We start from the raw sequence: 11864 nt of genomic DNA, 5'->3' as shown, positions 1-11864 counted from the left end.
TAACGAAACTATACATAAACTTACATTTTTACGAAAATACCATAATTTTATTGAGTAACTTGTAAAATAAGAGTTACTTACAAATAAATACTAAGAAGGATATGGGATCCCATTGTCTTTAAAAACAAAACATGATTTAAATGAAAAGAATTACATAAGAAATGCGGAAAATACATATAAAACCATAAAAAGATAAAATGAGACTACATCCTCGAATCGAGTAACGCTCGGCCCCTTGACTCCATTCACCATCGATACACATCCTCTAAGCGTCACGAATCTTACCGCCTATAAAGCTATTTTCCTGCACATAAAACAAAAAGGAATGAGCCTAATGCTCAGCAAGGAAAATCTAACACAAGTCATAAACATAAATTTCATAATAAACGTAAAGATATATCATAACACTTAATACATACACTTATTATAATGGCCATTATTACTTGGGGTCCCATAGACTAAACAAGCTTATGCCCATGAGATTAATGGGGTCCTACTAGCTAAGTAGGCATATGCCCATAATCTTTTTGGGGTCTTGTTAGTCAAATAGGGCATAAGCCCAAGCCTACAAACATACACATTCATAACATATTCATAACATATCATATTTCATCGCATAACACATAAGCAATACACATATAGATTCTATCCTATTTTCCTTACCAAAGTTACCGGGATATGATGGACTGAGTTGGGACTTTTGGAACACTCCTAAAACCATATGAGAAAGAGTGAGTCTTATGAAGAAGAAGAAATGAAAATGAATAGGAAGACTAAACCATTGAGAAATATGCTTACCACAACTTATGTGCTTAAGAACTTGGATTCCCTAACCAAAATAAGAATGAGGTTAGGGGACTGAGTAGAAGGCTTTGAGAAAGAAAACAACATGAAGCAAATGAAATAGAGTTTCAGGTTTACCTCAAAGACTTGCAAGACCAATCTATCCACAACCGAAATACTAAAGAACCTTACTTCCCAAAGTGTTTGATAAGCTTATGATGTTTAAGCTTATGATTTCCCAACCCAGGTGTTTACACTCTCACACTCACTTAGCACTAGCAGCTTCTGAACTTAGAGTAAAAGGTGAATAATGGCTGGGTACTAGGTCCTATTTATAGAGTTTGGGAATGAAAGTATCTTGATTTTACTTGAATAAAAATAATGGCTTTTTAGGTGAAAATCATTTGAATAATCGTTCAGCAGAGGCTGAAGACTCGTTCAAAAGATGCTAGACTTATGAAGAAGTTTGAATGGCTGAAAGGAAAAGAATTCAAAAATGTTTGAATTTATGCTGGAGGAGGCGATATATCGCCCCCTGTAGGCGATATATCGCCTGGGCCAGTATGCCCGAGGTGACCGTGCATCCTCTCGTGTTTTCCGTATCTACATGCTGCGATATATCGGCACATGCTGAATATTTAAACACGAAATTACACATTTTTAGCTAAGTTTGAATGGAGTAAACAGCCTTGACTAAGCCCTCAACATATTCAAAGCTGCTGACTGACCTTTTAGCATTCAAACTTTACTCCTTATTAAATTTAATCCTCAAAATACTTAATTCTTAATCATCCATTCATAACATGTGCTTAAAATCCTATTGGTCCTCATCTAAACCTTATAGTATAACAAATATTATCCTTAATATCAGTCATATAATCAAACCTTAGGTTAAACTTAATATTCTTAAACTATAGGTTAAACTTAGAAAATCTATAAGTACTACTATGAGTGTCCAAATAATTCCCGGTCTGAACCAAAAATCCACAGTTACAAAGATAATACTATAAATACTATAATACTACTATCTATCTTAGCTAAGTAAAGTTCTTGGACTCTACAATGAGAACTGAAATAAAATAATACCAATGAACTAGAGTGTGGAAATACCTTGAAGCCTTGTAAGACCAATCTAAACCTTGAACCGAAATGCTATAAAACCTTACTTCCCAAGTGTTTGATAAGCTTATGATGATCAAGCTTATGATTCCCAACCCAAGTGTTTACACTCTCACACTCACCTAGCAACGCCTCTGAACTTAGAGTAATAGATGAATAAATGGCTGGGTACTAGGTCCTATTTATAGAGTTTAGGAATGAAAAGATCTCATTTAACTTGAATAAAAATAATGGCTTTTTAAGTGAAAATAATTTGAATTATCGTTCAGCAGAGGCTGAAGACTCGTTCAGAAAGGTGTTGGACTTATCAAGAGGTTGAAGATTTGAATGGAAAACGATTTCAAAAACTTTCAAATTATGCTAAGAGGGGCGAAATATCGCCTGGGCCAGTATGCCTGAGGCAATCTTGCATCGTTTTGGGTTTTTCGTATCTTCGTGCTGCGATATATCGCCCCCTATAGCTGCGATATATCGGCATACGCTGATTATTTAAACACGAAATTACACATTTTTAGCTTAATTTAAATTGAGTAAACAACCTTGACTAAGCCCTCTAACATTTTCAAAGCTACTGACTGACCTTAGAGCATTCAAATTTTACCCTTAATAAATTTAATCCTCAAAATACTTAATCATTAATAACCCATACATAACATGTTTATCTAATTGGTTCTTATCTAAACCTTATAATATAATAAATATTACCCTCAATATCAGTCATATTAATCAAACCTTAGGTTAAAATTAATATTCTTAAACTATAGGTTAAACTTAGAAAATCTACAAGTACTACTACGAGTGTCCAAATAAATCCCGGTCTGAACCAAAAATCCACAGTCATAAAGATAATACTATTATTACTATTATACACTACAAGAAAAAACAGTATTCATAACACTTAAAAACTGCTAACCGGGACTATTGATAGCACTTCTGAAAATGCTAACATAGCCCCTGTTATTAAAAGTCCAGTCTTTTCTATAACAGTTTTTGAATGTTATGTTCGGTGTTATCTTAAACTATTCACTAACACATTTTTAGGTGCTATAATATTCAAATAATAACATTTAGATAGAGTTTTTGGTTATAAATTTGAAGTTTAATCTTGTACTTTTTTCATAACACTTTTCAACTGTTACATTTGATTATTTTAATAGCATTTTTAGTTTGTTATATTATATAAATCATAACAATTTGTTTCGCTTATAATATGTTTTTAAATCGTAACATATAGTAATAAAATTTTGTTACTTTAGTGTGGATAATATATTTTAAATTTTATTTTAATAAGTATACTTATATGGTTTTTATTAATTAAAAGATCTTCATTATTGTATTTTGATAAAAAAAAAAAGTCATAAAATGTAATTCTCAATAAATTGATAAACCATAAGTATTACATTAAAAAATAACTAATTCAAACCATGAATGTGTCTACTTCATAAGATATTAGTTCTAACTTAAGTTTGAAAGCATAACATAATAAAGTTTTATAATCTTGAACATTTTTTACTTCAAACTATAGTTTGGATGATGTTGTTGCTGCTGCTAATGCTATTGTTGCTGTTGTTGTAGCTGTTCTTCAGATTGTTGTGCTTGACTATGAACCCCAGATGGCGTACTAGTCCTTCGAGGGAACTTGTTCAAACTCTCTGAAAAATAAATAGAGAAAGATAAGCAGTCAGGTTTGGAGAGCTGATGCCACAAACCTAACATACAATTAGCCCCATTTAAATCATTACTGACTATAATCAACATGAACAAAACAGAATTCAGAAATCCAAATATAAATAAGCATAATAGAAAACAAAATGAAGATTCAAACAAAGCTTGGGAACAACTGCAAGATGAAAACTAAAATAAATAAATAATACAACACGTGAATGCAAAGCCAATCCCATAACTATCATATAAACTATAACTTACCAAAGCTATAAATAAGAAAAGAGAATACAATGCAAATAAAATCAAACTTGTCTAACAACTTGCTGCCATTAAGAGAATACAGTGAATGTATATCAATATGTTTCAGTATATTTGTATTTTACTGTTTTAACAAGTTAATAATGAGTTCATACAACCCTGTAAAGATAAGACAGTAGAAGAGGTATAGAAGAAATTACTGCTTGAGTTTCACATACAATAAATTCAGTATTCTAACACTTAAATTGTGTCTGAAGTTAGCATAATATTATAACAAAAATAAAAGTAAGAGAAGTAATAAAATAGAATAACAAATTTAAGAAACATGAAAAATTAAAATTCTCATTTCACAGACAAAAGGATCTCTAGCTCTCATATTATGTCATGGTGTCAGCCAAGGATGATGAGGGTGCATCTAACCTTGTAAGAACCTTAGGAACTCCACTAGTATCCCTTGTTATCTGCAAACACCAATATAAAGGTTCACGACATAGTTGGTACATACCCTTTCAGATATTTCAAAATCTAATGCAGGCATAAGCCTTTATTTTGATGATATGGTTGAAAATGTTTTACATTTTAGCATCCTTATTATGATCTTTAATATGTACACACCACTCAGATCAAAGACTCATCAAAACCAAAGAAAGTTAAAAAAAAAAGCTAGAAATATTTTCTAACTACATGAAAGAAGAAGAAATCAGATCCCTACAGTGAAGATAGCAATTGATTATAGGTGCTAACTCAAATTTTAATTTTTTTGGTATTAATATAGCAGAAAAGTAAGCTTAGCCAAAAAAAAAAAAAAAGGAGAAAGAAAGAAAGAAAAAAAAAAGGAGTTATAACATTACAAAAAAAGGCAATGAGCAAAGGCAGGTCAAGTATTTAATAGAGGTTAGTGAAAAAGCTTCTCACTTTAGGGTGGGCACTATTAGGATTGCAGGGACTTGAGCACCATAAGATATTGTGTTTAAAATTACCAAAATAACAATTTAGTAAATGTTTTTTTTCCTCATTGGTGGTAGGTACTGTAAGGAAACTTAGTGACTGAATGAATAGAATCAATTCTCATTAATGAAGTAATGATACAAAAGAGTATATATACAGAAAAGACCAAAACTAATAAAGTAACTAATCTACAAAATAACAATAATTAGTTACAATGAACAACTAACTAACCAAAACAATTAGTAGCTGTAAAAATTGGCCTAACAGGTACCTCATTTTAATGATCTTTTGAATCTTTCTAGGGAATATTATAATGATCAAGTGTCATCAAAGGTGAGTACAAAAAGTATCCTAAGCAGTCAACACTTAATGATCCTTTGGAAAATTTATCATGACAGCAGAAAAGCTACAAGTTATACTATTATAATAATTAGTTTTCCAAAATTGATAAATCAAATCAATAAAATTACTCATAAGCAAAGGAGATTACATAGCAAAAAGAGATTGAGGCATAGAGAATGTTTCAACAATTTACGCTAGCAGCAATTTATTGTTTCAACAATTTACTAGTTGCTTCATTAACATAGATATGAATATAGTAGACAATTTTATATAGAGAGCTACAATTATAATATGAGATTCAGATTCAGATTTTACCCAAAATTGCAGAAAAAAAAGACGACACTTGGATTTCTAGAGAAAATCTAAAATGACAGAGAGAGGCTCAAATTTTACACCTTAAACATGAAATGTTGAAATGAGATAGATAAATGCTTCAATACAAGGGAAATGAGATAGGCATGCCATTGCACACACTGATAATGATAAATGAAACCTCAATCAGAATTAGTGTATAAGAACTAGACTAGATCAGTAAGTTTAGACAACATTAAAGCACTCTTCTAGATTAAGGTTGTTGTTGTTCAACAATATAAATAACATCAAAGCAATACTAGTTCCCTTTTATAACACGTAATAAAGTCAGAGAGAAACTAACATCAACATCAGATAAATGCCCTGCCATTATTCGCAAAGGTTGTATTCTTTCCATAGACCATATCCTTGCTGTCCGGTCGTGTGATGCACTAGGGAAATAGTGTCCTACAAGACTATACTGCTCCGAGAATTCATAACCAAAGAAGTTAATATATAACATTAAAATCATTACTAAGGAAAGATGACCATTATTTAATGTGGTGAAGGGAAAGAGAAGAGACAAAGTAAAGAAGTCAAAACAATTGTATGGCAGAAAATAGTAATAACACAAGTAATTGAATAGGTACAAAAAAATCTTTTGGATTTTCTTTTTTCCATCCTAGAATCCAAATTCCAAATAGAGGGCAAATGTTTAAGTGGCCAAGAAAGGAAACTAAAAAGGAGAATGCACACACACACACATATAGATATTGGCCACTCATTTCATGTCAAATCAACAGCAGAGATGCAAAAGAACTGCTAATATGAACAATTTACAACTGAAAATGATGAGATATACCTGTACATCCCATACTGGGTAATTATGACCCTTGTAGCAAACAAGATTTGCATTTAGTTTAGTGCTCCATAACCGAACTGCACGAAAACAATGTAATTCTTTCATAAACAAAACAAAGAGGGAAAGAGGGAGAGAGAATAGATGACTGTACTTGTTGAATCGGCTGAAGAGGAAAGTATAAAATCTCCCATAGGACTAAAAGAAGCTGAATAAACTGGTCCTGAGTGCCCCTGAAATAAGGTATAGGGTCTTTTTCCTCCATTTGAACCAAACTCATTTGGATTTGCATCATCGTCACCCTGCAAAACAGCTGATAGCAGCAGTATTTTAAAAATAAGATATGCTTTGACCAAAATACAGAATACAGAGCAAACAAAACATACTTGTCAACAAACTAACATAGCTTTAATAAACCTAAAGAGATATTACCATCCTTAACTAGCTTTTAACTCCATGACTGCCAGCAATTTTTTAACCAAATGTTTGTTGCACTTACAGCCGAAAAAACCTAGCAATTTATGAAGGCTTAAATTGTGTGCCTATATATCCTAGACTAATTTATACACTGTAAAACACGTGCATATCTTTTTTTAACTTTGATTTATGTATAAGAATATCTCAACACAGTAGAAACAGAGGATTGACTTACAACCAACAGCCTGTTGCCCAAGCTTTGCCATATCCCAAATATGCACAATGTGTACCAAATTTAGTAGAAAACACAAACAATTGACATGTCACATGCAACGAAAATGTAATCAAGAACAAACCTTCAGCGATGAATCTGAAAATCCAGCAGCAACCAATGACCCGTCAGGGGGTATAGTTGAACAGTTTAAACTAGAAAAAGATAAACAGGAAGATAAGAAATTGAGAATTTTTTTTTTACTAAAGCAGAAAGATAATGTTGAACCGAAAAAAATCGAAGACAATACCCATTATGTGCATTGATAAATGTATAAAAACTAATGGATGGCAGAGCAACACTGCTCAGCTGTACATGGTTTCTCAAGTCATCAAGTATAAACTGCTCAACCTCTACTGAACTGAAGCAACAAAATAAAAGATTAATCAAATAACCTAGATCAAAAGTTAACATTACAAAAACAGTGGTAGATTTCCCTTTTTTTTTTGCTAGAATAAACATCATAGGTATGCAAACACTAAGACTAAATCCCTCTGAAAGACTTCGATTGGCAGAGAGAATTAAAACTGGAAACAACATATTCCATCATAAAAAGATCTATTTAAACTATCAAGAATAGTCACATTCACAAAAAACCAATATGCATAAACTATGTTCCTCAAGCTATACAAAAGCTAAAAATATGCGTCCTCATATCTTACAGCAACTATAAAAATATGGCAACTACTTAAATTTCCTATTACTAACAAACATATATGGGAAACTGTCATATAGAAAGAAAGAAAAAAAACCTCTTTTAGGCTACTAAATAACTCTCTGTAGGTTGACCAAGTTTTAAATAATTAATTTAGAAAAGAAGAATGATGCTTATCATTCCTAAATAATTTTGAATAAAAATGAAAAAGGGAAAAACATGTGATAAATACTGAGATCAAAAGACAAATGAAAAATGAATGAATAAAAGACATTTAGATTCCATTTTAACTTCAACATACCAACATGAATCAATGGATCATAAGTGTAATACTCAGAGCACAAAGAGGGGGTAATAGAAAAAATAAAACCCGATTGAAACAAGATAACTTTGTTGACTCACCCCCCAATGTATTTCCTTCTGATTAATCTGACTGAATGCATCCTGGCTGCTGCCAGTCAATGTAACAGCCTCCGCATCATCAGAAATTGAGTTGGGCTGTCCAGGAGAAACTGCAAACCAGTACACATGCATACATTACACATCATATAAAAATAAAGGAAGCATTTTTACATAAGCGGTAAAAGAAGAAACATGTACCTTGAAAGTTGATATGCTCATTGATAATACCAAGTACAGTGGTAGATTAAGACTTATGCAGAAATTGCAGAAGAAGCTCATAAGAACACTGAGAAGACAACAAGTCATGAGTTTTTTTATATTGCTGCCTCACTGATTCAAGTATACGTATAAATAAGAATTCAGGCAAACAATGGAACCATGAAACACACAAATTTTACTAAAAGGAGCAAGAAAATTTATTGAGCTTGTGAAACAGAAGTACCAGAACAGAAGACAGACCCAGATTTATACTAGTTTTTGTCTCCTTTCATTTATACTAGTTTTTTCAAAGACAAAACAATATTTTTATGATTGAAACACACACAAAGTAATAAGAGAAGAGCAGCAAGAGCATATCCTCAAAAAAGGAACAAAAAGAAAATTAAAAAAATTTATAAATGATCCTACCTACTGAAGTAAAGAAAGTAAACACATATATTTAAAACTATTTGAAGAACAAGACACAAAGGAAATGAAGAAACAATTACATCATGTACACACCTGTAGTAGTACAATTTTAAACAAAGTTGCTTGCCATGTTGAAAATTATTTTCCAATTCAAATAGAAAGGAAAACACTGATTCAAGCTTCATAAAAACTCATACACAAATTCAAAACATACTGAGTTTATAAAGAGAGCCAATATAAATATTAAAACTTGGTAATTTTCAATACCGAACGGTGTCGAGAAGAGAGGAATGGGCATCTGAAATGAGGATTGAGTCAAAACAGAGGGGCTTTCCACCTCACGTGCCATCTATTACTCTCCAATCAAGCAAACCACTCATTCTGAAGAACAAAAAAACTCAATCTGAATACTTTATTTTCTATGCTTATAGTGTCGCAAACCAAAGAATACAAAATGGATTATATTACTAAGCCAATGATACAGGAGAAGACAAACCAGAAAACAAAACTAGGCTGCATAGCACACCACTATCAGAAACAAAATTCCCAAAACTAGCAGCATGTATAGCATGTTGTAAACAGTAAACACAACTAGGATAAACAAACAAACTATATACAGAAACATAAAACACAAAAACTATAAATCTAAAACCAATATAAAAAATAGAATACCCAAAGATGATGCCTAAGAATAATGGTACAAGTTTAATCATAAATGTGATAATAGACAAATAACAGGGACTTTAATTTAAATTACAACATCACCAAAAGATGAAATAAGACTTAGCAGGCTCTCATTAAGATCTCTTTTGAATAATAAACAAACTATTATTTTGGCATAATGAAGATTGAAAAAGAAAATAGGGACATACGCATAACCAAGAGTGGCTCTACTGATGAGCCCAAGAAGTAAAGAACCTTGAAACAACATGCTTGGAACCTACACCAGGTCTCCCGTGGCATCAGGATTAGATGAAAGCAGCAAACCAACAACAAACATTGAAAAGGACAATGCAGCACCTATAATGACACCTTAGAACAAATAATAAAACTTATCTCAAACTAACACTTAAACAATTAAACAAACTGTTATGAACAAAAACGAATTAAGAACAAGAAATTTTCAAACAGGTTCTTCAACACGCAGCAAGAACCAACACTTTCACAACATTTGTGCTCTCAAAAGTTTCTCTCTTAACACATAAAAGCTCTTTGCTCTTTCTTGTATTCTTGCTCAGCTAAATGGACAAAAATACTAGCAAACTAAAGCATGAAGAAAACAATAACAACTTTTCCTCAAAATTGGGTTAAAAGATGAGCAATATTTGCTGACAAGCCAATATTGCAAAACATGAAAAATGATCACCAATCACATAAATTTGACTTTCTTATAACAACACATTTATAAAAACCTCATTTCTCTTACAGGTTATGTATGCAAGCCACCCTTTTGAAAAGATGGTAGAAGGCTAACGTGGACTAAAACAAGATACAGATGGCTTAAGAATGCCCAAAGAGGGTGATATGATATCTTTTATGAACACTTAATAGAAAGTAAGGAAAAAACATTGAGCAAGATACTTACCACTGAAACTGAAGTTACAAGGTCATACATCATTATCCCTGCATCTGCTAGAGCTACACTAGCACATGAAATCACAACAGGCAAATCACCTACAACCAAAAAAGGATAAAGCCAAAGAGCATGCTAATTACCTTGCTTTCTTGTATACTGAACAGGAGCTAAATTCTGACACGGAAAGACCAAATTGCACAAGAACATAATAAATGAATCTTTACATTTCTTGCTCTTCTTATAGTACTGCAAGAACCCATTTTTTCTATGATTGCAAATAGACATTAAATTTTTTTGTTAATATATAATCTCATCTAAGCATATATACTTATTCAAACAAAAAGTAAGATTCCTATATCCCAGACATCCTTCACATGTTGGCCAATTCCTATATCCCAGCTAACACTCAGCACAATGTGGCTCATCAAAACAATAACTTACAAGTGCAACAAAAAGAATCTTCGGTGCACAAGTAAAAATTCAAATCATGTATCAATAAGACATTATAAATAAACTATCACAGGTACTTAGTAATTGTACTTTATGAAAACTAAAATGTGAGAAAGGAGGCATCATACTGTGCCTAAGCATAACATGAGTTTGGAAACTCCAAACAATTATCAAACCCATAAATGTTGTAGAATAACCTCACTAAAGTCAAACCCATTGAATAAACCACCGTCGCAAGCACTGTCGTACCCATGAGCGAGCCACGCCGTAGACCCACGAGTCAAGCCTCCCTGTCACACGACCCAAGCCGTGGGCCTCCACCTGCAACAAACAGAGAGAAAGAAAGAAAGATTGAACGATAGAGTAGCTCAGAGAGAAAGATAGAGCGAGAGAGAGTTACCGTTGAAGAATGATGTCGTCGCACTGTCCTTCTCCAAAGCTAGTTTCCGAGAGAAGCCCCTGCACACTTCCATTCAACCGTCGACCATGTGAAAGAAATAGAGGGAGAAGAACAGAGAGAAAAGAGATCGAGAGAGTCGGAACGGTTAGGGCAGAGAGGTTCCATTTCAGAAAGAGAGCTTTTTGTTTTTCTTTTGTTTTCTGATTTTATATAATAAGAATGTGAATTAAAAGGAGGGGACGAAGTAAAGGCGCCATATTATTATTTTATTTGGTGCCTGAATTTCATTTGCTGTTTACTCCGTGTTTTCATTTACTTATTCAACAATAGCGTTTTAAAAATTATGTTATATTTTACCGTAATATTTACTCATATTTGTTGTAGTGATACTAATATCTACTTAGCTAAGTAAAGTTCTTGGACTCTACAATTCTCCCCTACTAAAAAGAATTTTGTTGTAGAGTCCAAGAACTTTACTTAGCTAATTGTTTAGTAGTATTATAGTATGTTTAGTATTATCTTTGTAACTGTGGATTTTTGGTTCAGACCGGGAATTATTTGGACACTCATAGTAGTACTTATAGATTTTCTAAGTTTAACCTATAATTTAAGAATATTAAGTATAACCTAAGGTTTGATTATATGACTGATATTAAGGATACTATTTGTTATATTATAAGGTTTAGATATCAACCAATAGGATTTTAAGCACATGTTATGAATGGGTAATTAAGGATTAAGTATTTTTGAGGATTAAATTAAATAAGGGTAAAGTTTGAATGTTATAGGGTCAGTCAACAG

At 32.3% G+C, this 11864-nt stretch overlaps 2 long non-coding RNA genes across 2 annotated transcripts; both read right to left on the bottom strand.

Annotated features, from left to right (window-relative positions):
- Nucleotides 1-3290: 3290 nt before the first annotated feature.
- Nucleotides 3291-8971, bottom strand: LOC133790131 (uncharacterized). Its single transcript, XR_009873923.1, has 3 exons — nt 8905-8971; nt 4246-4286; nt 3291-3554 (listed from the first exon to the last, which is right to left on the bottom strand). It is a non-coding gene; the product is annotated as an uncharacterized LOC133790131 (long non-coding RNA).
- On the bottom strand, nt 6305-7314 carry LOC133790130 (uncharacterized). The gene is made up of 4 exons (XR_009873922.1): nt 7204-7314; nt 6918-7108; nt 6420-6578; nt 6305-6345 (listed from the first exon to the last, which is right to left on the bottom strand). It is a non-coding gene; the product is annotated as an uncharacterized LOC133790130 (long non-coding RNA).
- Nucleotides 8972-11864: the final 2893 nt, after the last annotated feature.

This window comes from Humulus lupulus, chromosome 7, assembly GCF_963169125.1.
Source record: "Humulus lupulus chromosome 7, drHumLupu1.1, whole genome shotgun sequence".
Classification (NCBI taxonomy): domain Eukaryota; kingdom Viridiplantae; phylum Streptophyta; class Magnoliopsida; order Rosales; family Cannabaceae; genus Humulus; species Humulus lupulus.
This window is presented reverse-complemented; position numbering and strand designations above follow the sequence as displayed.